At 33.6% G+C, this 26778-nt stretch overlaps 1 long non-coding RNA gene across 1 annotated transcript; it reads right to left on the bottom strand.

Annotated features, from left to right (window-relative positions):
* Positions 1–14061: 14061 nt before the first annotated feature.
* On the bottom strand, positions 14062–26443 carry LOC109185588. The gene is made up of 3 exons (XR_002054984.1): positions 26429–26443; positions 22664–22667; positions 14062–14204 (listed from the first exon to the last, which is right to left on the bottom strand). It is a non-coding gene; the product is annotated as an uncharacterized LOC109185588 (long non-coding RNA).
* Between the last annotated feature and the right edge of the window lie 335 nt (positions 26444–26778).

Here is a 26778-nt window from a genome sequence, read left to right as displayed (position 1 = left end):
TAATACCACAACAACAATGGACATTTTGGACTTTATACTACTTATTCCCTTTCAATTCCCATGTATACCAAACATTGGAATTAAAATTCCCAATAATTCTATTCCTGTAAACCAAACACTGTAATTTTTTTTTTTTTGAGGACCAAACACTGTAATTTAAATTCCCACTTTATTCTCATTAATTCATCTCCCATGGAATTGCAATTCCTTTCCCACGTAATTCCCCCCTTCCAACCAAACGCCCTGTTATGTGTGGTGGATTTTGTGACATTTTATTCTGGTACATTTTCGAACACTGTGATGCATTTATTTATGCATACTTAATGGTGTAAACCGCACCGACCGCATGGGAAGCCCTATTTTCATTTGATATATATATATATATATATATATATATATATATATATATATATATATATATATATATATATATATATATATATATATATATAGCTTGCAACGATTATTAATTAGAATGAAAGAAAGAATAAACAAGGCATGCATCCAAAAATTAATAATAATCCATCAACACATTTAAAATATAATGAGAGTGTTTTCAAAAAAATATATAATGAGAGTATGTGTAGTAGAATTCATAATTTAATGTGGTTAAAATAGGTAAAAAGAGCATGCATTAAAAAAAAAAAAAAACTTTTTTTTTTAAATGCTACTGGCTCTATTACAATGTAGTATCTGTTCATATACTTTCTCAACTTACTGAAACACAAAGAACCAATAACGCCTCCATTGAGGCCTCTCGAACTCACAACCTTCCAAATGGAAGTTCAATCCGGATATCATTAGACCACATAGTCTTGATCACTCAATAAGGAGGGATGATTTTAATTAGTCACTTGAGTATGTGATTAAGAGTTTGAACTCATGTGTATATAGTAATGTTATTAAAAGTTTTACTTTCAATTGGAGCCCGATTCTACCTTGACTAAATTAGTTAATTGGATATGAATATTACTGTAGTTTTTAAAAACCAAAACAAAACAAAATAAAACAGCATGCATGCATGTGTGTGGAGGTGGAGTTTGAGGGTATAGTGGTAATTTGAGTGTGGTCTGAGTTGGTGCGTGTTGAGTTAGTGTGGGGTGGGATGCAAAGACATTAAGACTGCCATGGTCAAGAGAAGCCCGTGACCCCTCTCTTTATCATTCACCCCATACATCGTATGTTGAGTTTCCCACTTTAATTTATATTTTTTATGTTTATTAATTATGTCACAATTGTTTTTCATTTAATTACGGAGTATTATATTGCCTTTTTTTTTTTTGATAATGTGTGTTTGATTAATTTATAATGGAGTCTACTAATTTACAAATATATATATATATATATATATATATATATATATATATATATATATATATATATATATAAACTTTTCATAAATATTATAGAATAATAAATGCGTACTATTAAATAATTTTACGATGAAAAAATGAGTATTTTTTTTCAAATATTATACGGTAATGGATTAATATAACGAAAGTTAAATAAACTTGTTAATGTAAATATAACATAAACAAGATTAGTTTAATTATATAATTATATCAAAAAAAAATTTACAAGTCTTTAATTTATCTAAACCATAAAAAGAATATTACCTCAAAAACAACTTTTCAATATTCTTCAAAAAGAAAAAAAAAATTTTGACGTTGTCAACATAATATTCAAATTCAATGATATTATTCACCTAGGGTTGAATCTATCATTATCTTTCAATTCGTCATTTATAAAACCCGGCCCTTTTCTTGCACCTCTGTAACCCCAAACGCTGTCTGGTTATAACTTTAATTTCCAGCTACATTATGTTGACATTTGTTTTTCACTGTAGTCTTCTTCTAATGCACACAACACAGTAATCCTATGTTGTATCTATTATAAGGAAAATATATAATGAAAAATTCCCCAAAATTAATTGATTAATAATCATACTTGAACCTTCTTATTAATGTAGTTTATAATATAATGCATACAACCAGAGAGATCTATCTAGAATGCTCAATGAAAGGGACTGCAGCCCTATTGATCATAACAATCCTTCGACTAATCAGCAACAACAACAACAACAACAACAACAACAACAACAACAATAATAATAATAATAATAATAATAATAATAATAATAATAATAATAATAATAATAATAATAATAATAATAATAATAATAATAATAATAATAATAATAATTTCTTTAAAGCAAATCTTGTATTCATATTATATTTTTGTTAGCAAATGAAGGTTGATTGAGTTAAAAAGAATTGTATTTATTTTTTGGTGGAATTCAAGCAATAAACTAATAATTGAACTATACATTTATTATTTATGTATTATATACTCAACAACAACAAACTACATTTGATTTTTAGTATAGCAACTTACCCTGATGGATAATTTATGTTGTGAGGTTAGTGATTAGAGAGAGGGATTAGAAACAAGAAAGTATGGTGTTTGAATTGGTCCGAATAACAACAATTAGCAGGTAGGGTGCTTTCAGATCACAAGAAATTTGATGAAGCTATAATTCTAGGTTTGATTCTTGGAAACTTTATTATTTTTTTTTATGGGTTAATTGTTCTTTAATTTATTATTTTTATATTTTACATTAACTTTTTTAAAAAAGATTTTTTTTTTCACTCATAAAATGTGGATGGAATAGCTAGTCTTATTTAATTTAACATTTAACTAGAGGTAGTATCGAAGAATAATATGTGACAGAGATTTTCCGGTTGTTATACAATTAACCATAGTTCACACAACGCATGGGCCAATACGATTGTCAAATGAAATTGTATTAGAGTTAAAATGATGCTTTAATATTGCTAAAATGAAACAAAAACAGAGTTCATGCAAAAACGTATATTGTCAAATAAAACTGTAGTATAATTAAAATAATACTTTAGTGTTGCTATAATGAAACTAGTGTATGTGAAAAATGAAACTAAAAAATAGTACTCATACAATTACATATATCACCAAATAAACATAACGTGAAATTAAAATTAAAATTATTCTTCAGCGTTACTATAATTAAACTAGTGTGTGTGAAAATGGAAATAAAAAAAATAGAGCTTATGTAATAACATATATTGACAAATGAAACTGTAGTAGAATTAAATGATATTTTAGTGTTGCTATAATGAAACTAGTGCGCATGAAAAATGAAACTTAAACACAAAGCATTATTGTCAAATGAAACTGAAGTGTAATTAAAATGATACTACGTCGTTTTGCTTTATGGTCCACGCTGTTATGCGGACCATGGTCCAGAGTAAAATTTGCCGAGATTTTCTTGGTCTGTATTTAATAATTTACTAGAATTTTGATGTGAATACTAAAAATCAAGAGAATTATAGTAAGCGTTAAAAAAAAAATGAAAAGAAAAAGAAGTTTGGTCTGTGGTGCAATCATTTTCAATGGGCCCATAGTTGGACCGTCCAGTGGGCCTACTAGTGATCAGCTCCATTCATTCAGATCAAACAAAATATTCTTCCAATTATGTGCTCCGTGGAACCAACAGTACTCTGTTACTCGAAACTTGTAGCCCCCTCCTCCCCGGGATCCCCCACGGCCCCGGCCCCACAAACTTTTTTTTTTTTTTTCTTTTCCACGTGAAATTAGCTTCCAAACTTCAGACCCGTTGACTTTAGATTCTGCTCTTTAATTTTTGTTTTGTTTTCATCTTTCAAAAAAAAAAAAAAAAAAAACTTATTCTTAGACTTATCAGCTGATATCATTATTTATGATTTTTTTTAATGTATATCTTGAATTCTCAGGATTTATTGACGTCATGCTTACTCAATATGTAATGTTATGTATTTTATATATTTTTTGAAATCTATTTTATTATTATATACTTTTATGTGGTATATATTTAGCATTTTAATTATTCACAATAAATTGTATTTTTGGTCTTTCAGTTATACATGTGGTACAAATTAAACATAGAGTAAATATCCAAAATGGCCCCTCAACTATAGCTAAATTCACAAATTGGTCCTCGACTTTCAATTTTACCCAATTAAATCCTTAACTTTGCAATTTTAACACGATTTGGTCCTCCATCTATTTGACCGTTTGTTGACCGTGATCTCTGAGGCTATATATGTAATTTCATCGCCGCCCGCCCTCATCCGCTGTCGTGACACAATCTATCGCCAAGCCACAAGCCACTACCCAGCCGCCCTCATCTACTACCATGACACACTCCACCGCCTAGCCTTCACCTATCGCCACGACACAATCCACCGCCCAAACACCTTCGCATAATTCATCATTGCCGGCGCTACAACCCAATTTGCAATCTTCATCAGGTCCAACGCCACAAACAACTATGTCTGAGTCTTTACTGGGCGGTGCCGCGATTCTCGGTCCAACCAGAAGCACAATTCGGGTCGGGCCAAGTACCGGCTCATGCACGTGGTCCGCACACACAAAGGCGCCGACGATAAAGCCTACCGCTGCGTTTACAAGCAGGAAGATCCGCAAGGGAAAGTCGGAATCAACCTCTCAAAAGACCTAATAGTGATCATTGGTGAAGCCCTTAAATCCAACATAACCACAATCGGCACGCTCGTTCTCCCGCCGTCGGAGCAGCTCCTCTTCATCTTCACTCTAATCGACTGGAAAATCTTCAATCCCAAATGGAAACCCTACATTCCCGACTTCAAACAGGCCTTCGAACACTTCTGTATCAACGTCGGCGGCCGCGCCGTCATCGACGATCTCCAGAAGAACCTGCAGGTCTCGTCGGAGCACGTGGATGCCTCCAGGATGACGCTGCACCTGTTCGGAAACACGTCGTCTTCGCTCTGGTACGAACTCAACTACATTGAATCCAAAAGGAGGATGAAGAAAGGCGATAGGATTTGGCAGATTGCTTTTGGCAGTGGATTCAAATGTAACAGTGCAGTCTGAAAATGCAACCGGAACCTTAAAAAATCGATGATGGACCATGAAATTACATAAAAATCCTCAAAAATCACAGTCAACAAACGGTCAACGCATAAGAGAAATAATTTTATTAGTTATGTGTGTTTGGCGGCTTCGATTCTCCTTCTATCTATTTGATTAATAACCTGTTTGGCGGCTTCGATTCTCTGTCAATTTCTTCGTACAACTGCAACTTGGACTCTCCGACTCCTTCGAATTATGACCGAGAAGAAAACAAAACACACATAGATATAACAAATAGAAGGAGATAGCCTAAATTGACGTAATTACCCCTCTCTCAGACGGTTATCTAACAGAAATATAGACGGAGGACCAAAAATGTCCTCGCCACAATAACTCTATCCATAAAATGGCAAATTTTTTTATAAAGGACTAAAATTGTCCAAGCCACTATAAATTTAGGACCAAAAATGTCTTTTTTATTTGATAGACATGAATAGAAGTATTTGGTATATATAAAAACTAAAATACCCATATCTACTATACTAATAAGATCCCAAGAGAGTTAGGCCTATAATGGGTAGAAAAAATGGCGGTCAATTTTTTTAATCAAATGAATGGCTCAGATTGATCAGATTTTAATTTTTTTCTTGGGATTTCTTAATTTATCCTTAATGAATATAATTATCCATTAACTTTTCCGTTAAATATTATCTTTTCCGTTAGTTTCTGTTAGTTCACCGTTAACTTACTCATTGATTTCAATAAGAAGAATGGTCTTAGGTTCGAATCTCATCTCAATCAAAGTTGGCATAATTAGTACTCTATTCAGAATTATGTGTTTACAATGCCTTTATTCAAAAAAAATTATTCATTATCAATAAATTAAATAAGAGTTGTTTAATTGAGATGTCTTTATTAAGAGTTATTCAAAAAAAATTTCATTAGTTATATTGTCTTTATTTTTCTCTAATATAAAAATTCGGATTATATTCGCTACATTGTCCCTACAATGTATTTATTAAAAAAATTATTCATTATCAATAAATTAATTAAGAGAAATAATTTCATTAGTTATATTTTCTTTATTTTTCTCCAATGTAAAAATTCTTTACATTCAAATTCATCAATTGATTATATTCACTACATTATCTATTATCATTTTTTATGCACTATTTTCTAATTAAATATCAAAATTATAATACAAAATAATGATATGTATTTATTTACCAAGTATTTTATTAATACCATTAAAAAATTTAAATTAATAAAGTCAATCATATTAACTACTTGAGAGATTTGTTGACAAAGAGAGTATTCAAATCACACAACAAATTGAAGTGAGAAACTACCTCGCAGTGTTCTTGTTTGACAATCCGCAGTTAGCGGTTAGCGTTAGAGGATTTGACCAGCGAATTATATCAACGGTTGGTAAAAAGATATTTTAAAAAATTAGCTTTTTAAATTAACATTTAAAATGACATAATAATAATAATAATAATAATAATAATAATAATAATAATAATAATAATAATAATAATAATAATAATAATAATAATAATAATTGTTTTAATAATAATATTTTTTTAAACTATAGATGTATTTTGGGAAAAGCATTCTAAAAAACGCTAAGTGAAAATATTGTAAATTGTAATGTTTGTATTTTTAGTGGTTTGGAACAAATTGTTGCTTCAAACTGTTGAATAATCAAAACATTTTCTTTAGCATTTTGATCTTTGGGTTACATCATATTTTCCAATCGTCCAATATCTTTGGGTTACATTATAATTAAAATTTTTAAATTTTTACTACATCTAAATTCCTTAAATTAGGAATTTCTTTATCCATAATAATTTATTCAACAATAACAGGGCGTTTGGTTGGAGGGATTTTAAATTCCATTCCCACTTAATTCCCAACAAATTCCAAAGGCCATTAAATTCCGTAGTTTGGTTGGAGGGAATTGCAATTCCCTCATTTTCATGGAATTAAAATCCCATGTCCCCCCCTGGGATTTTAATTTCTGAGAAAAAAAGATAGTGATGAGTCAAAATTACTCCTTTCTTTTTTAACCTAAAATTAATGTCTAACAACAATAATGGATATTTTTTACTTTATACTACTTATTCCCTTTCAATTCCCATGTATACCAAACATTGGAATTGAAATTCTCAGTAATTCTATTCCTATCAACCAAACACTGGAATTTAAATTTCCACTTTATTCCCCGTAATTCAACTCCCATGGAATTACAATTCTTTTTCCACATATTACCCCCTCCAACCAAACGCCCTGTAATGGTTGAACTAAATGAACACTGAGCAAAATACCTAAAGGACTGGTACCATTGATTTATTCATTGATCTTGTATATACGTGCATTCATTAAATATATTAGAACCCTTTGCAACAAAAATATTTGGTTACTATTTAAAATTTGTTTAGTAACAATTATAATGAATCTCCTATATTACATTGTATTCATATACTATGAATTACATATTTAAATAAATAAATTAGACATTAAATTACTTATGTTGAACTTCTCATATATAATCTTGCATTAATATACTTTCAAATATTTATTTAATTATAAACATTGGGTAGAAAAAATGACCGTCAAATTATTAAATCAAATGAATAGTTCAGATTTTAATTTTTCTTTGAGATTTCCTAATTTATCCTTAATTATATGATTATCCGATCCGTTAACTTTTCCATTAAGTACCGTTAATTCACCGTTAGTCTAATTCTAATATTAAAGTCTAATATAGAATTATAACTACAACATTGATCTAATTCTAATATTAAAGTCTTAATAGAACTCTAACCACAAATCATACTGCAGGAATCTCCTCAAACAATATTAGTATATATTTAATATTTTATGCTTTAATTTTTATTTGTTCCCCCTTATGTCCCGTATTTGGTTTCAACCATACCATACAATTATTTTATTGATAATTATAGTCTTGACTATATTATCTTGCATTTGTAAACTTAGAATTACCAATTTAAATATGCAAATTCAACATTCAATTATTTATACATGAACAATTCTAATATAATCTTTCCTTGATATACTTTAAAATACTTATTTAAGAAAAACATTGGGCATTATCCAATCGCGCAATGCGCGTAAAAAACTAGTTGTAATAATAACTCCCTTTTTGGTAAAGATAGAGGGGTATGATTGTCTATACAATACTATTTTTATTTGCATCTAGCTTGGAATTGCAATTCTTGAGTGGAGGGATATGTTTTTCAATTCCATAGAGTGAGAAAATTGTAATTACGTGAAATTACAATTTTTTTTTTAAGCAAACAATGTAATTTTACATGTTAAAGAATTTGGTAGGAAGAAAATTTCAATTCCTTTCAAAGAAACAACCTATTATAGTGTCAAGAAGAAAGAAGAAAGAAAAAAAATGTAGAATTACTTATGAATCCCTGGTTGGCAGGGAAGTTGTAAAAGGTTGAATTTGGTGGTTTTCCCATGAGTGGGAGACCTTGGTATCTGCTAAAAAGTAAAAACATCCTAGTGAGAACAAGAATGGTAAAAAAAATGGATAAAGTACAAATAAGTCACTGAATTATTTGGGAAAAAATAATTAAGCCATCGAACTCAAATAACCCCCAAATAAGCCATTGAACCCGAAAAAAATAGCAATTAACATTTTTAACAGGTTAACTCCAGGTTTTTACTTACTGGATTGCGAAATGTTTATTTTATTTACGTTTTTTTATTATTATAATCCATCTACATAGTAATATATTTTAAAGTAATTATAATCAAAGTAGTTTTGTCTTGTCTAGATCTAATTTATTTATTTATTATTATTTTTTTAAACAAAAGATCTAGTGAAAAAATAATAATAAATAAACAAATCAAATCTCGACAAGATAAAACTATTTTGATTATAATTATTTTAAAATATAATACTATCCAAGTGGATAATATTAATAAAAAAAAATAATAAACGTAAATAAAATAAACATTTGGCAATCCAATCAGCAAAAACTTGGAGTTAACCTATAAAAAATGTTAATTGCTCTTTTTTTTTCAGGGTTCAATGGCTTATTTGGTCTTTTTTTCAGGTCCAATGACTTATTTGATGGTTATTTGAATTCGATGGCTTAATTGTTGTTTCCCAAATAGTTCAGTGGCTTATTTGTACTTTATCCCTAAAAAAAAGGGGGGAGATCAGAAAAGAAACCAAAATTATATGCTTTTGCTTTAATTAAATTGAATTGAAAGTTTGGCAGAGCTGAGCTGAGGGAGTGAAGTTGGGGCATGCATGCACAAGAATCCCGTGGTCTGCACCATTTTGGCGGTTGTATGTAAACCCTTTCCTTGTACTGTTTCCGACTTTCCGCACTGCCCATCATAATGTGTAGCATAGGGAAGATAAACTTCTGCTTTTAATCCAACGAGCTGTTATATTGTTATATTTAATATTTGTTTTTTAAAAAAAATAAATAAATTTTTTTTAATTATATTTAGTCTTGTAATTTTGTTAATATTATTACATACATTTGATCATTTGTTACAATTTTATTTAATTAACTTTAATTTTTAAGACAATATGATAATTTGACAATTTTATTGTTCTATATTGGTTTTAAAACACTTAAAAATGATATAATAAACAAGTTATCTAAGAAAAAAAAAATTTCATAAAAGCCATTCATTTGGGTAGATTATTGGTTGAGAATTGTGTAACAATAAGGGAAAAATGACGGGATTAGTTTTATAAATATATATTGTAAATTTGAATGTTGCAATGATTATGAAATTGACCATGTAATTTTATTTATTTTTTACTAAATCGATCTTTAACCATTGAGAATAAGATTAGTCTTCACTTTTTATAAGGGTTGTTTTTATTTGAACCCACCCCTATAGAGTGTAACTAATCAAAACTACAAAAATATATATATATATATATATATATATATATGTTCACTGCACTTATGCATATGATAGGTGCACTCATGAACTTGTTAATTGCACTTTTTAGTGTTGTTAATTGCATTTTAAAGTTTGATTTATTTACAAATGTATTTTTCCATTTTTCCTTGATTTAAAGCCATTACAGAGAGAGAGAGAGAAAGACAACTAAAAGATCTGACATATCAGAAGTAATTATAGAAAAAAATGCAGTGTTAGTTTTATAAATAGTTTGAACTTTGAAGTGCAATTAACAACACTATAGAGTGCAAGTAAGTTAAACTACAGAGCACAGCACCAATCAGAGTCGTCTATCTAGAAAGACCTAACAAATAAAAAAAAATTATAGAAAAAAAATGCAATGTCATTTTTATAAATAGTTTGAACTTTAAAGTGCCATTATCAACACTATAGAGTGCCAATTTAAACACTATAGAGTGCAAGTAAATTAAATTACAAAGTGCATATATTGATAAATCTAGAAAAGCAAACTAGAAAATTAAATCCAAAGCTAAATCATAAATACTAAACTCCTAAATAGTAAAAAGGTGAACCCTTAAACCAAATTAAGAAAAACTAATCCATAAATTTTAAATGGTGAACCCTGAGAGCAATTAACTTTCACATTCGTTGTAATTAAAGATATCGTTAAATGCACTTTGTAGTAAGAGAGAGAGGGAGAGAGTGGGGGGGGGGGGGGGGGTGGGGGGTGGGGAGAGGGAGAGGGAGAGGGAGATGGGGAGGGAGAGAGAGACAGAGAGAGAAATTTTTATAGTGGCTTCAAGCTTTTTAGGTTGTTAATCCGCCTCTTTCTTTGTCACCGAGTAGAGATACAAATTTTACAACAACAGATTGTTGATTCTTCCAACTTGTTGTAGACTTGGCACTTGAATCTTCACTTGATGTTAGCCAAAGTCTGAGCTTGATCTAAAATTTGTAGCTCTATTCTCTTCTATCATTGGCCAGTTTCTTAACACTTAGAACGCTTTGAATCACTTGATATTTTCCAATAATAAGACCAACACCTTCTTTAGTCTTGATTTAAGGTATTTATAGTAGCATTTGAAATAAATCCACTGGAAGGAGATAAATTTCAAACGTCTCTTTACTCGTGGGTAATGACTAGTGGATATTGCGAAAGGTTACTTTATGTAAGATTTTCCAATCGTTTGACAGGCCTTTACCTACTACACTTTACTTTTTGTACTGCACCTTTTGTGTAGGCTTTAAAAGAAAATCCTCATTGGGATGTGTACCTAGGACTCCAATTTCCTTGGTAACACTTCGCATAAAGTTCCTGACTTTTAAGGTTTTGAATTGTTGGCTCAGAGAATGTCTCGAACAGTAGATCCGAGAGGTCAACTTTTACCTTTCGAGTTAACTCTTCGTATCATAACCTTTCGTAACCTTTCGGAGATGACTATCGAATATTCATTCCTATTACTCGAATAAGTTAACTCTTCTCTAAGTTAATTCTCTGAATCCCACTACTTGGTAAGGTTGGACCTTTCACTCTTCGGCCAGTGTAACCTTTCGGTCTTCTAAGTATTCTACTCTTCGTCTTCAACTCTTCATTGCCTCCACTCTTCATAGCTCATCGTCCTCTTTGACTGCTGTATGAGAGTGACTATTCGAAGTGTAACTCTTCGAGTTACAATTCAGACTCTTTGGAACTGTTCGAACTGAACGAAAAAATTCCTAAGTCTAAAAGAGTAAAAAGAATTGGAGACTAAATTTCCTAAGTCGTTTGATATCATCAAAATATAATTTACACTTGTTCTTAATAGGTTTTACATATGAGGGAGAGGAGCAGAAAGGAGATGAAAACAACAACGTCCCTTTTGTTTAATATTTTTTTCGCGATATGAAAACTTATTATTTTCCGAGATCTTAAAACTCATCTAATAACTTTCCACGACCCTTTCTCCCATAAAGGTTCACGGAAAGTGTATACCTTTTTTTATTTAAATTTTATTAGACGAGTTTAGGAGAAAGGGTCACGGAAACTCAAAGCGATTTTTTTTTTTTTTTTTTTTTTTTTTTTTTTTTTTATGGAAACCGCGTGCCTTTTATTTAGAAATGACGATACTTTTTTATTAATTTATTTACGATTATGCCACCATACAATTTTTTAAACAATGCACTTCATTTCTTTTAAAAGGGTAACCTAAAGTGATATTTATTTGCTCCTTTTTGTATTACTGTGTGGGTTCCCGCCGTTACTAAAAAATATTAATACATATTTAATTTACTAGTTACCACACGCGCATTGCGCGAATACTCCAATGTCCAATGTGTATTATTAAATTAGTGTCTCAGAATTTATCAAAATATCATTCGGTATCCTGGCGTATATCAATGCAAGATTATCAAATTTTGGGATAAACGAAAATACAGTGTAATCCTCTCTTCAATTTTTGGTATAGTTTTTGCAACACAAAATCCTATTAATTGGCGTGATCCATGCTTCCTCTTGTTGCCACTTCCGCCAGAAATGAATTCTTGATTTGATCTAGTCCCTTAGTGTGTTTCACTACAATTTTAGTGCCTTGCATTGGCATAATGCACCTTCAAAAACAGAACCAAATCCTCCCTCTCTAAAAAGACAGTGATAATAGACATAATTTCTTATTTGTGTTGAATATATACTGAAATTAGGTATACGGTTTCATCAATTCCCAATGCGTGACTCTAATTAATTGATCAAAGTTCATGTTAAATTTTATATTGTATTTTTTTAATACACTCTAACATATTCATAGTATATGTTTAACAATTATGTAAATATTGATTTAGATGGGGTTCGAACCTAAGACATTCCTTATGAAAATCAATGAGTAAGTTAAGAATAATAAATAGTTAACGGAATATTTGGTTACTAAAGTTTACACTGACAGAATGAATGGGTATATAGGAAAAATAACTGATATAATAGAGGATAAAGTAGGAAAAATAATACTCCCTCCGTCCCATTTTATGTGTCTTATTTTCCTTTTTTGTTTGTCCCAAAATAGTGTCATCTTTCTAAAATTGAACATAACTATCATTCTACATTTCCCAATTTACCCTTTTGACTTTTCAAATTTTTAGACAATTAATGATGTAAGTACAATTGTACTTTGTACAAATAACATCTACTTTTGAGGGGCAAAATTGGAAAGTTAGAGCATCCACACCAAAGAAGATTTCACGGTACACATGAAAACTTTATCTACATGGAAGAGAGAGTGTAGGTGAGAGAAATTTGAGTTGCTCCTGTAAAGGTTGGGGAGAATTCATAATTTGTGGGACCTACCACAATTTATACCAGTGGTGACAGCCATGCGTGGCTGTCACCAATGCGCCCAGCGGGCGCGTCAGGCACGCCTGACAATCATAAAATATTCTTTTTTTTTTAAAAATTCTGTTTCGCAATTTTTTTTCCCTTTTTTCTCTTCCCTCCCATCTTCTCTTTCCTAATCACTCTTACATTCTCCCCCAATTCTCCCCATCCATTGTGGATGCTCTTTGTAACAAACAAAATAATATGAACCATTCATTTCAATAAACAACTACACCAACATATTTTAGTTACCGTTATGGGCCTAACTTTATTGGCTCTTATTAGGTTTATGCTAGTTATCACACGCCCATTGCGGGAGTAGTCTGATGCTCAATGTGTATTTTTAAATTAGTGTTTTAGAATTTATCAAAATATCATTCAATATGCTGGAGAAATGCAAGATTATCAAATTTTTCATAAAAGTAAATATTTCAAAAACGCATAACTATGACCTATGACAGAAATGCTGGATTAACTGTTGCAATAGCAATTTTAGAGGGAAGCACCCTCACTGGATTGTATCCTAAGCATAATTTTGCAACACAAAATTCTATTAATTGGCGTGATCCATGCTTCCTCTTGTTGCCACTTCCGCCAGAAATGAATTCCTGATTTGATCTAGTCCCCTGGTGTGTTTCACTGCAATTTAGTTCTTTGGCACAGTGCACCTAAAAAATAGAACCAAATCCTCCTTCCCCAAAAAGACAATGATAATATGCATAGTTTATCATATGTGTTGAATATATATTGTAAATTAGGTGTACCATCAATGCCGAATGCGTGATTCTAATTAATTGACCAAAGTTCATGTTAAATTTTATATTGTATTTTTTTAATACACTCTAACATATTCATAGTATATGTTTAACATTTATGTCGATTGATGAAGTAAATCTCTGTGTATTGTATGTATTATTCACTAAAGAAGATACACGGTATTTATACACATAGACTAGCATACTAATAGGAAAATACCTAAAGAATAGCACTTAACAAGCCAGATAAACTAACTGCCTAATACACCCCCCTCAAGCGGACGGTGGACATGGAACAACGCCAAGCTTGAAGCGGAGATCCTCGAACCGAGAGACAGATAGGGATTTGGTGAAAATATCTGCTAGTTGATAGTGCGTGGACACAAAGTTAACTTTAAGAGCTCCAGTCGAGACCTTATCACGGACGAAGTGATAATCGACTTCGACATGCTTAGTCCGTGCATGAAACACTGGGTTTGAACAGAGATAGGTTGCACCTAGGTTGTCATACCAGAGGACCGGTGTGGTGGAGCATTGTAAGCCAAGATCTCGTAGAAGAGATTGAATCCAGACTACCTTAGCAGACACATCTACAAGTGTTTTGTACTCAGCTTCAGTTGAGGACCGAGTCACAGTCCTTTGCTTTCTGGAGGACCACAAGATTAAATTGGGACCCAAAAACACCGCATAGCCCGCAGTAGACTTATGGTCAAGTGAGCAGCCGGCCCAATCGGAGTCGGAGAAGGCATGGACTACTAGCGATGACGAAGCTGTCAGGCGAAGACCAAGATGCAGAGTACCTTTGATGTACCGCAAGACACGTTTTAGGGAAACCCAATTATCTTGCGTCGGGTTATGCATAAATTGGCACAACCGGTTGACAACAAAAGATAAGTCTGGACGAGTTATAAGCAAATACATTAGTGAGCCAACCAGCTGACGATAAACTGTTGGATCATCCAAAGATGGTGATTCTCTAGAAGAGTTCGCTGTGGGGGATGTCATTGGCGTGGCAAGTGGTTTGTAGGAATCCATCCTTGCTTTGCGGAGTAGTTCAGTCATGTAGCGCTGTTGGGATAAAATGACCGCATAAGTGGTGTAGATGGCTTCAACGCCGAGAAAGAAGCGAGGTTGACCAAGGTCATGGATCTTGAATGTTGAAGCAAGTTGAGTGAGCATAGACTCCACTTGTGCAGCATCATTCCCTAGTACGAGAATGTCATCGACATACACCAGAATGTAGATGCGGACCTGTCCAGAATTGTAAATAAACATCGACGTGCCTGTTTTATACGGACGAAATCCAACTTGAACCAAAAAATTATGAAGTCTTGTGAACCAAGCCCGAGGAGCCTGCTTAAAGCCATATAATGATCGTTGAAGCTTGTAGACATGATCGGGGTAGGTAGGATTGATATAGCCCGAGGGCTGCTACATATATATGTCCTCAGATATGTGTCCCTTTAAGAATGCATTATGGACATCCAGTTGCCTCATAGTCCATTCGTTGGAGACGACAAAGGCTAATAAGAGCCAGATTGTAGCCGGTTTGACCACAGGGCTATATGTCTCAAGATAGTCGACACCTGGGATCGGGTTGAACCCTTTGGCAACCAGACGAGCTTTGTATCGATCGATAGAGCCATCCGATTTTTGTTTAATGCGATACACCCATTTACTACCTATTACATTCATTGAATTTACAAATGGAACCAATGACCAAGTCTGGTTTTGCAGGAGGGTATTGAACTCAGCATCCATAGCATTACGCCAGTTCGAACATTTCACGACCTGAGAATGGCATGTTGGCTCATCGTCGTGACCGCTGTTGATGCGTGGTCGTCCATAGTTGCATGCCATGGGTTCGTGTCGGAGAGCGTTTCCTTCGTGACCTTGTTGTGGCAGTCGACGAGGTGGATGGCTGAAAGGACGAGGAAGTCTCTCCGACTGCAGACGAAGAAAAAGTGCATGGAGTGTACGAGAACAACGCCACTTCCTGTTGGTGCAACCAGCGGTGGTTGAGGCAATACTGGCGGTGGGATTCCAACACCGGCAGTGGAAGGTTGATAGATTTGGGCGATCGCCCAGGGTAATTCAGCGGCGCCGGCGGAAGAGCTTTCAGAGGAATCACCAGTAGTCTGAAACGGGAAGACATCCTCGTTGAACTTTACATGTCGGGTAATGTATATTCGTCTCGTTGCCCTGTCCAAGCACCTGTAACTACTAAAAGAATCGGGGTAGCCCAAGAACACACAAGAAACATACTGATACTCCATCTTATGTATGTTATAAGGGCGTAGACACGAGAAACACTCACACCCAAACACACGTAACATTTTGTAGTTTGGTAACTTATGAAAAAGATGTGAATATGGACTGTTATTTTGTAAAACCGAGTTCAGCATTCTGTTTATTAAATAAACTGCCGCCTCGAAGGCAAATGACCAATATTTTTTGGGAACATGACTGTGGGCTAACAGAGTCAAGCCGGTTTCCAAAACATGACGATGCTTACGTTCAACTAGGCCATTTTGTTCATGTGTCTGCGAACATGACTTTCGATGCAAGATGCCTACGGTAGTGAACACAGAGTGCAATTTTTTATATTCACCACCCAGGTCTAACTGTATACATTTAATAGGAGTTGAGAAATATTTTTCAACGAACGCACGAAATTGAGTAAAAATAGGATAAATATCTGTTGTATATTTCATTGGATAGTACCAAATGTACCTCGAGTAGTCGTTGACAAACAGGACGAAATATTTAAAACCGTCCACAGAGGTGACCGACGAGGGCCCCCAAATGTCGGTATAAATCAAATCGAGGACAGATTGACTAGAATGTTTTATCTGTGACAGTGGGAAATGCGCAGACTTGCCCATCTGACATGGAGTGCATACATTATTAATTGAACGCAATGAACCACTGACAGGACACCTAGACAAAACCTGACTGAGAACCCGGGTATGCGGGTGACCGAGGTGTTTGTGCCAGACTTTGGGAGACGCTTTATCAGACAGTAGGGCAACCGGAGCTGAGGTACTGAGCGAGTACATCCCCCCGGTCCTGGGACCTTTAAGAAGTGTTTGGTTGGTGATACGATCCTTCACAAGAAAATAAAATGGGTAAAATTCGAAATAGACATTATTGTCTTGTATAAATTTATGCACAGATAATAATTAGCATGTAATCTGGGAACATGTAATATGTTAGTAAGTGACAGTGACCGTAACGAGGTAGGAATGGACACGAAACCGGTACTAAGAATGGAAAAACCTGAGCCATCCCCGACTCTTAAACTTTCGTTGCCCGTATAAGGTTCTGCGTCATGTAAGACTCCGACATTCGGCGTCGCATGGGCATTGGCCCCGATGTCGGGGAGCCAAACATTGGCAAATGGTGCAGAACCAAAATCATCTTGTTGCTGGTGTTACGCAACATTGGCATGATGAGCGGGCACATGGTTCCCAGGTTGCGAAGACGGGTGTTGGCCGGAGATGTCCACATACCTTTGGTAGCACGTTAATGCTGTGTGGCCGAGAACGTCACAAATTTAACATCGAATCTGACCACGACCGCGTTGCCCTGCTGCCATGCTGCCCTCTATGATTCCGGCCCCGACCGCAATTGGCATTTGGAGGGCGGTACGCCGGCTGCTACTAAACTAGAAGAGCAGTCGGTGACGGGGACGCCGAAGATAGTGCCTCATCTGGAAACAAGTAATGATGCGTGGACAGAAGATCGGCGACTTCTGGTATCGTTAAGGGAGCAGTCTTCGTGGTTAGTGAGGCAACGAAGGCACTATATTCTGGTCGTAGACCCCGGAATACATGAAGATTTTGCTCGTCGAGATTGACCGAATGGCCGTCCTGTGTAAGTTGTTCAACGAGCACTTGGGCGCGACTAAGGTACTCCGAAGGAGTGGAATCACCCTGGCGGAGATCATGAAGTTGCGATAGAAGACTAAGCGACCTCGCACGCGAAGAGGACCCGAGCGCGGTTTCTAGCGCCACCGTACCCAAACTGAACGTGGCGTAGAATGGCCGATTGAAAGGTAGAAAATCTCCTCAGCAAGGGAAGAGATCAACATGCTGAGGGTGGACTGATCATGCTGAACCCATTGAGCATGGCGAGGGTTGATTACCGGAGGCGCATCGGAGGAGGACGCAACAGTAAACTCCAGCAGGCACACGATTGAGCCATCGACGAAACCATAGAGGTTTTGGCCCCGTAGAAACGGAACCAGCTGCGCTCTCCAAAACAAATAGTTTGTGGTGGTCAGCTTTATAGACACATAGTGGTAAGCTTGATGAAGCATGTTGGGAGAGAAAGGGTTCTGGTTGATTGCGTCTGGTGAGGGTATGGCGGCTAGCGCCCGGTCAGTGGAATTTGCCGAGGCGTCATTAGTGGCAGGTGGGGAAGGATTATTCTGATCGTTGGCCATAGGATCAAATGACGGCTAGCTAGACTGATACGGTGATACCAGATTGATGAAGTAAATCTCTATGTATTGTATGTATTATTCACTTAAGAAGATACATGGTATTTATACACATAGACTAGCATACTAATAGGAAAATACCTAAAGAATAACACTTAACAAACAAGATAAACTAACTGCCTAATAATGCTAATTTTGATTTTGATGAAGTTTGAATCTAAGACCTTCGCTATGAACATCAATGAGTAATTTAAGAATAATAAATAGTTAACGGAATATTTCGTTACTAAAGTGTACACCGACGGAATATAAGGGTATTTAGGAAAAGTAAATGATATAATAGAAGGTCAAATAGGAAAAATAATATATAAAAAAAATCAAAATAATATGAGCCCTTTTTTTGAGTACATAATTTAAATTATTTATTTTAACAAACAATTACACCAACATTTTTTTAATTGCTGTTAGAGGTCTTACTTTATTGACTTTTATTAAGTTTGTAGATAGATATAAAAATATCTACACATTTACACATTTTCAGATTTGGATTGACTGATTCTTCTTCCAAAAGGCTGAACCCCAACCCTAAAGGCCCCCCACACTCCGACCCGACAGAGCATTTGGGAGGATGGATTGACTGATTCTTTTTTTTTTTTTTTTTTTTTTTTTTTTTTTTTTTTTGTAAAGGATTGACTGATTCTTAATTACATGGCATTCGCCGTTTAAATGTCAAGACTGAATAGCAACTACAAAGAAATTCGGAACCTTGTTTATTTATTTTATTGAAGAAAAAACGCGGAGAATTTGGATTTAACTTTTTAAAGACTAATATATATAGATGCATGTATTTTGCACCTTAATTATGTACACTAAGTATTTAAAAAAAAAAAAGAAGTAAATTAGGTACATAATTTGGACTTTTTCCCATTTATTTACTTTTTTAGTGTATATATGTTGTCAACTTGTCATGGTGTAATTAGTTGTCGTTCTTCCATTTTTTCTTTATATATTATTGAAAATCTGTACTCAAATTTGCTCATCTCAATGCATGCATAAAAGAGAGTCTTTTAACTCAACATATTTGACACTTTATAAAAAAAAACATACGTTTTTTAAGTTAGTTCACGCTCATATATTCTTTCAATGTGAAACAAGTCAACTTTTTTTTTTTTTTTTTTTTTTTTTTTTTTTTTTTTTAAATTTATGTTCTCAACTCCATAATTCAATTAAAAAAGAAATAATTTTTCATTAACTTATTAACCATTTTGAGTGTGTAAGTCAATAAATATACACAATTAATCTCTCACGAGCCAATAAATACATATTACATATTACGTAATGAAAATAATATTGTGTGAAAATAGAGTTAGTATTTTCCCTACCTCCGTAAATGGCCATTGCATTACATGCATGGCGGTTGTGTGGGCGGCTAAGAATCATGAGCGGTCGTTATACGGTGAATCATGATCTACAATTGTCTAGATCATGGTTCAAAAACAGCGTCGTTTCTTTAAGTAAAGAAACGACAGCCGTTAAATTTTAACAAATTTTGTATTTTTGGTGTATTTAGAATAAAATGAAACTATAATGTATTTAAAATGAAACTGAATAACTTGTCTTGCATATTCTGTTTATATTATCAAATGAAACTTTAATTGAATTGAAATAATACTTTAGTTGTGTTGATATAAAGCTACAGTATGTATTAAATGAAACGGAATAACATGTCTCACATATTGAGTGTATATTGTTAAATAAAACTGTAGTTGAATTGAAATGATACTTTAGTTTTGCTGAAATGAAACTAAAGTATGTATAAAAAGAAACTGAATAACATGTCTCATATATTGAGTGTATATTGTCAAATGAAACTATAGTTATATCAAAATGATACTTTAGTTGTTTTGTAATGAAACTACAATGTAATATAAAATGAAACTGAATAACAGTTTCACATATTTGAGTATATATATTGTCTAAAGGTGTTGTAATAAGACTACACTGTGTATAAAATGAAATTCAATAACAGGTCTCACGGTAATAAAACTACTGTTGTATGTATAATGCCAAATGAAACTGTAGTTGAAACAAAATGAAACTTTAGTTGTGTTGAAATGAAACTACAATGTATATAAAATGAAACTGAATATGTTATAAAAACATAACTAATTATATACGGAACGAGTATCATTTTTTTTTTAATTTTTTTTTATATATTAAAATCATTTTAGACCATGGTATTGGTTCACACAGCCGTGTAGATCATAAAATTTGCCGAATCATGAGCAACTTGGCTGAAAGTTCTATTTTGTTTTTTACCATAAAGTTTCCAATTAATTGAATGAGCAATATTTCGCAATGGGTCCAGACTCCAGACACCTCTCTGGTCATGTGATACCATCACCGACCAATTGGGCTCTATTAAGGTTCAATTCGTCGTCAGCTGCCGTCCGACCAATAGATGTGCTTTATTTCAATTTTCAAGGCCACAACTCACCTTAATTTCTCTCAATATCTTCTACCCTTCAATCCTCAAATCCTACCAAATAATGCTTTTCTTGGTCTTGCCCACCACCTTTTAAGTTTTATTACTTTGATGTGATGATCTTCATAAATATCTATATCTTAATTAATTCTACATATGTTACTAGTCATGTTGGACCAATCAATACTACAATGACTATATGGTAAATCTATGACTTATTTGAAATTGTGTTTTCTATTTTTTTAATTGAAGTATATATATTAGTTTTGTCAATATTTAAATTACTGATAATCTGACTTTTCAACCATTTGTACTAACAAAAAGTGAGGAGTTTGAGTGCCTTATTTGAACGAGAGGTCTAATGCATTGAATTTTGTCAAGATATGAACTTTTTATAACTTTCAAAATAATTATTTCTCAGATATTAAGTATATTGGTTTGTTTCTTTCAATATTCCTATAGTTGAGTTCATTTATCTAGGTCCCTTTTCTAAACAAGATGCCATATGTTTGAGTCCATGTATTGTTTTAGTAAAAATTCCCAAGACTTAAATATGGTTGAAGTTTGTCAAATAAACTCACTAGATAGAATGCTAAGAATGTGTATTTTATACAGGAAGAAAAAGAGAAAATCTAAGTTTTAAAGTTTACCGGTCCTTGTCATTTAAGTGTCTAATAGAAGAATATTAATACAAATGATCAAAACTATCACTTTAGGAATAATTAAGGGGCAAAAAATATATTAGATATGCCAATAATTAAGGCATTGAGTCCATATATACATTGTATTGAATACATGCATTCATGTATTCATAGATATTAATGTTTATAGTTGAGCGAGCTATCATTAATTCAAAGTCGTCCTATTGTTGATTAAATTTTTTCTCCTTGAAAAGGCTATATATTATTCTTTCCAAAAGGTCGAACTCCAACTCTAAGAGCCCAACAGAGCATCTGGGAGGATGTAAATCATGGTAATTCAACTGGACATGAATCACAGAGGCTGTGCACAAAGAGCCCCCTCACTTTGAGCTGAGAGGTTGCTCCCACACTGCTGCTGGTAAGACTCAATCCCCTGACTATATATTATTGAAGTTATGTTAGAAGGGATAGGAACCTGAAAAGTAGTCCGCCCAAGTTGATTATTTGTTTGTATGAAAATGTCAGTTTTCATAGGGGTGGCAAGAATTGGCAGTGACTTCAACACATTTATAGCCTCATATTCTTCCAAAACTTTGAAAATCTTTGGTGATAAGAGTAGTCCTTAGACGTCTTTTCAAGGGGAATAAAACAAATAACAACTTTTCCTCAGCCTTTATTGTCAAATAAAATCGTTAATTCTTCAAATAAAATCGTTAATTCTTCTAACACGAAATATATTTTCAACTGGATTTTTATGTGTGGGATCTTTCTTTAATCAAATGTTCTTTTCAAAGTTAATTTTTGAGAATGATTTCGCAACTAATTTTTGCAAGTAGCATTATAATCTAACTTCGAGCCTCTATATTTTATTTGAATTGATAATTGTATATGTGGTTCAAATACTTTTATTATTTTCCTTTTCATTGTTCTTTTGAAAGAGTATCATATTTGGTGAGTTTGGTTAACTCGTAATATTATGATTTAGTACGTAAAATATTTTAGAAATAGAGTGTAATTAGATTTTAATGATGCAAGACGTAAGAATTAAATTAGAAAATTAAAACCTCTAATTTAACAATACGTCTTGCGTAGTTGTGTGAGACTATCGGACCGTGAGATGATTAATACTTTTCTATAAAAAAGTATTACATTTTAACTAACAATACTATATATCTCAGTATCTCACGTAAAACGAGATCACGTAATTTAATCCAATTTATCTAGAATTATTTGTAAAATCAAAAGATAATCACATTTACTCCTCTAAGAGATTGAACGACGTTGCAAAAGTACAAGCTAAGTATGGAATAAAAATAGAGAAGATAGACGTGAACACAGCAAGATGGACGGATAAGCATTATCTTATCTCAAAAAGCCAACGGAGAATGAAGACAATCAGTTAGTGTAAGAGGAAGATGCATGAATTGAATAAAGAAATGAATAAAGATAAAGAGATAAAAGTCTAACAAAGAGATGGCTAGCAGAGAGATGAGATACATGAAGCTAATGAAGCAGTGAAGTGGAATGAATAGAAAGATGGTCTGAGATATAAAATTAGAGTTGTAGTGACCATATTGAAACTCATCAAACAAGAAAAATATGTGCAATTGAGAAATTTGGTTATAGTTGAGAAATTTGATTATTGTACGTAGTTAAAAAAAAAAAAAAAAAAAAAAAAAAAAAAAAAAAAAAAAAAACTCATAGAAGACAATCAAAATAAAACTCAATTTGGGATAGTTGTTATAGAAGTAGCAATCAAATTAGAGTTGTAGTTAATCAGGTTGGTTGGCGTGAGTGGCCGTGCACTTTCATCCCTTACGAGAGTTCGAGAGTTTGAACCCCCTCTCGTATGGAAAAATAAATCTGGCCAGCACTTTGTCCCTTAATTGGGCCGACCCGGTGCGAATGGGGATTAATCTAAGTATGGTACGGGCTTAAAGGTGCCTCACACAATTAGGAACCCGGTGCTAATGAGGATTAGTCTAAGTATGGTACGGGCACTGTAAGGACGTGTGGACTTATTTGATCAATTAATTTAAATAAATGAATGATTATAGATCAATTCAAATTTAACTACCATTCTACATGTTCACGCGTAGTCATTTTGTTGTGCAATTACATTTTTCATGGTGAGATAGGCAGTGCATTGTGGTTAAAGTTGATGTGCACTGTGAGGAAGCATAAAGTGCGTTATAGTGGTGTTTCTCATACAAATGTATACCGTAGAAATCATGGGTGTATATGCCTACAATCAAGAAAATTAACGTGAAAGCAGTTGCCATGCTAAAGGAAACTGTCAAAAATTACCTTAATTCCCATGATGCATTAGTTAATAAAAAGATGCATTTAATTATTCAAAAAATTGTAGCCTCAAGAAAAATCCAAATGGTCATTCTAGATTAGTCAACACGTCCTCACTAAGGATGAGTCCTCATGGGATCCAGCACACACACACACACACACACACACACACACACACACACACACATATATATATAGTTGCGTTTAGGTGCGAGTGACTCGCCTAGGAGCGAAATGCGAATAATTCAGTGTGCGCTACGTGTCTAGATCTAGGTGCACCTATATGAAAGTAGGTGCACCCGAGATTGTTAACAAGGCAAAATTACATGCACTTGTAGGTGAAAGTAGATCCAAAATTACATGCACTTGTAGGTGAAAGTAGGTGTACTTGTTGGTGAAAGTAGGTGCACCCGATCAATGAATGTTAACAACACAAAATTACATGCAAGTAAAATGTATTGCAAGTGCATGTAAAATGTATTATAGGTGCAAGTAAAATTTACGCTGAGCATCAATACTAAGTCCACCTGACGTTATAATTAGGTGCACGAATGTTAATAAGGTAAAATTACTTGCACTTGTAAGTGAAAATAAGTGCAATTATAAGTGATTTTACTTGAACTTTTTACTTGCAAAGATGCACCAGCTACTTGCACTTATAACACATTTACTTGCACCAAAGTTCGAGTTATTTACAAAAATACCTCCGCGTCGTTTTTTTTTTAAAAAAAAAAAAAATTACATATGATTCGTTGATTTGGACACATGGATGGCTGGCATGCATTCGCATTTCTCTCCTGGGCACATATTCGCACAGGAGTGCGACCATATATATATATATATGGGCACACTCTAATGCGAACGACCGCTCAGGAGAGAAATAAGACCCATTTACAGCTGTCCACGTGTCCAGATCAACGAATCAGATGTAATTTAAAAAAAGAAAAACGACGCGGTGACATTTTCGTAAATAACTCGAACTTTGGCGCAAGTAAATGTGTTATAAGTGCAAGTAGCTGGTGCATCTTTGGAAGTAAAAAGTGCAAGTAAAATCACTTACAAGTGCAAGTAATTTACCTTGTTAACATTCGCGCACCTAGGTGCAACTAGTTATAATGTTAGGTGCACTTAATTAGTATTGATACTCAGTGTAAATTTTACTTGCAACTGTAATACATTTTACTTGCACTTGTAATAAATTTTACTTGCACTTGAGTGCACTATATGAAACTGCTACTTGCACTTGTGATACATTTTAGTATTTTACTTGCACTTCGATGTTTAATTATTTACTAAAATGCCACCGATTTTTTTTTTTAAATCAGTGTTCCTCATCCATTAGATCTAAATATGTGACCGATTGTCATGCGTTCTGAGTTTTCTCCACCGTTCTCATCTGAACCACGAATTGTTATTTTTTAAAACATAGATGACCATTGGAGATCATTTAAAACTCGGATGGCCACAGTTGATATATCGCTAATACTCTTTCATTTCCATTTCCCACTTCTTCTACACAATATCCGCACACTTCTTTCTTAATTATATCTCACATTATGCACGTACACACGTACACCACTTGTTTGTCTAAAATTCATGTTTTTGTTTGATCTAATGCCAACTAACTAATATATATATATATATATATATATATATATATATATATATATATATATATATATATATATATATATATATATATATATATATACACAGTTGATGCCAAAATACACACACTACCAAAACTAAGAAAAAATACAGTGCAAGAATAAGTAATAAATTGCACATACTGTTATTGGCGTATGCATACGCTGTTTCCAAATACAAGTGATGAACAGAGAAATGCAATATAAGAGCCACACATCGTCTTGGTCCGTTATGATACAAGTTGGTGCGTGCCCCATACATCGTTTAAAAGCATCTAGGAGCGACACGTAAGATGGTATATCTTCCTTTGCTATAAGACCAGCCCCAAAAGTTACGCACTTTTTTGTGGTTGTCTATCCCGGTGAATGACACAAATACCAGTTTGTACCTGCACACATTTCAGATTGTGGCCACTCTTCTGATTTTCCAGTCGTTCAACGTTAATTCTAGGCTATATTTACTGCAATATGCCGTGCACAGTAGGGGCACACAACATAGTAAATATTGGCTTCCATTTTTACGCTTAAGTGCACACAGTTTTCAATTCATTATACTGAAACGTAAAACTCTCAGTCGGGTTGTTATTCAGGTTTCATTCTCTCGTCCGCCTGCCCTTCATCGTCTTCCTCATCAATTGTTGTCTCCAAAAATATGTAGTCGTTGTCGTTCATGGATGTTCCATTACCACTGGTTTCGCCTGCGTCCATGGCCGTGGATAGAAGAGCTTCTCTCCGCCTCGTCTGTCTTGCTCATTCGTCGATGAACATCCCACGACCGTAATTAGTGTTTGATTCCCTTCTGTATTACACCTCCTCCACTTATATTTAACGGGATTGCATTCCTTTTGTAATTAAACATGCTCTGAAATCTCTTATTTGCCCTCTTTTAATTATTTTAGGCGTGAAATATACTGCTATGTAGAACGATCTCATCCATTAACTATCTAGGATTGTATGGATATGATTTTTTTTAACACACTTTGTTAAAAAAAAAAAAAAAAAAAAAAAAAAAAAAAAACTGTCCGAGCTCCTATACTCCATTCAATAATTTTAAACAGTATGTACTCTCAAAATATTACGAATTCAAGGCCGCATCTGCGAAAGAATAGTGACCACGCCTATATATTTATTAGCCACAAGTACACACATATTAGGGAACTGAGGCACATATATACCTAAAGTTGAGCACACGAAAAGAATTCAAGACCGCATCTACGAAAGAATAGTGACCACGCCTATATATTTATTAGCCACAAGTACACACAATTTAGGGAATCGAGGCACAAATATACCTAGAGTTGAGCATGCGAAAAAAAAAACAGAACAAAC

Source organism: Ipomoea nil, unplaced genomic scaffold, assembly GCF_001879475.1.
Source record: "Ipomoea nil cultivar Tokyo-kokei standard unplaced genomic scaffold, Asagao_1.1 scaffold1334, whole genome shotgun sequence".
Taxonomy (NCBI): domain Eukaryota; kingdom Viridiplantae; phylum Streptophyta; class Magnoliopsida; order Solanales; family Convolvulaceae; genus Ipomoea; species Ipomoea nil.
The sequence above is the reverse complement of the archived record's forward strand: the minus strand, read 5'-3'. Positions and strand labels throughout refer to the sequence as shown.